Raw genomic sequence first — 1,814 nt, 5'->3', positions numbered from 1 at the left:
AAACAAAATAGCTAAAAAGCTTATTTTAGGAAAAAGCCTACTTTTAATGTGGGCAATAGTTACATTAGAAATGTGTGTGCTCTGCTTTTTGATATTTATTTTTGCAAAAGAAAAAATCTGAAGTTCACTTCGTGGCACTTGGTTACCAGTAAACACACTCATCTCTTAACAGATTTAATAACAAATATTGTTTTTGTTCAAAAAACATATTTCTTCTGCTCTTTTGAAATACCACTTATTTTATACATGTTAACAATTGTGTAGTTGGTGATTTTTTCAGAAAAAGTAGTTCTTTTTGTCATTAGTGGTAGATATAAAACATAAATTCAACACAAAAGCAAAAATCTCGATTTAGACTTTGTGGCAGTTCGTTACCAGAAAAAAACCTACTTATCTCTTAACAGAAAATTAATAATAAGAGTTTATAAAACATACGCTCTTTCAAAATACTGCTTATCATCTTAGATACAAGAAATCTATTGTTGGTACATTTTGAAAAAGTGAAAATCAAATGTTTACTTTGTGGAATTTGGTTACCAGAAAACGCGATCATCTCTTAGCAACAGATTAACAGCTTAGCAACAAAAATTCTTATTGATAAAAAATATGTTTTTTTTGCTCTTTTGATATACCACTTATTTTACGCTAACAAGAATTGTGCAGTGGGTGAATTTTGCAGAAAAGTTTTTTTTTTTTTTTGTCATTAATGGCAAATATATCAAAAACACATTCGACACAAAAGTACATATCTCGATTTATACTTCGTGGCAGTTCGTTACCAGAAAAAAACCCACTTATTTCTTAAAACCAAATTAATAACATGTAGTTTATAAAACAAAAGCTCTTTCGAAATAACGCTTACCTGATTAGATACAAGACATTTACCGTTGGCAAATTACACTAAAGTAAAAATCTGAAGTTCACTTCGTTGCTCTTAGTTACCAGTAAACACACTGATCTCTTAGCAACAGATTTGCAACAAAAATTGTTATTGTTCAAAAAACATAGGATTTCTTCTGCTCTCTCTCAGACGTTTACTTTATGGAACTTGGTTACCAGAAAACGCGATCATCTCTAAGCAACAGATAGCAACAAAAATTCTTATTGATAAAAAATGTTTCTCCCGCTCTTTTGAAATACCACTTATTTTACACTAACAAGAATTGTGCAGTTGGTCAATTTTGCAGAAAAGTAATTTTTTTGGTCATTAATGGAAAATATACTAAACACACATTGACACAAAAGTAAAAATCTCGATTTATACTTCGTGGCAGTTCGTTACCAGAAAAAACCCCACTTATCTCTTAAAATCAAATTAATAACACGCAGTTTATAAAACAAAAGCTCTTTCGAAATAACGCTTACCTGTTTAGATACAAGACATTTACCGTTGGAAAATAACGCTAAAGTAAAAATCTGAAGTTCTCTTCGTGGCTCTTGGTTACCAGTAAACACACTGATCTCGTAGCAACAGATTTGCAACAAAAATTGTTATCGTTCAAAAAACATAGGATTTCTTCTGCTCTCTCTCAGACGTTTATTTTATGGAACTCTGTGGAACTTGGTTACCAGAAAACGCGATCATCTCTAAGCAACAGATTAACAGCATAGCAACCAAAATTGTTATTGATAAAAAAATGTTTCTCCCGCTCTTTTGAAATACCACTTATTTCACACCAACAAGAATTGTGCAGTTGGTCAATTTTGCAGAAAAGGAATTTTTTTGGTCATTAATGGAAAATATACTAAACACACATTCAACACAAAAGTAAAAATCTCAATTTATACTTCGTGGCAGTTCGTTACCAGAAAAA

The sequence above is a fragment of the Poecilia reticulata genome, linkage group LG16 (genome assembly GCF_000633615.1).
Source record: "Poecilia reticulata strain Guanapo linkage group LG16, Guppy_female_1.0+MT, whole genome shotgun sequence".
NCBI lineage: Eukaryota > Metazoa > Chordata > Actinopteri > Cyprinodontiformes > Poeciliidae > Poecilia > Poecilia reticulata.
This window is presented reverse-complemented; position numbering follows the sequence as displayed.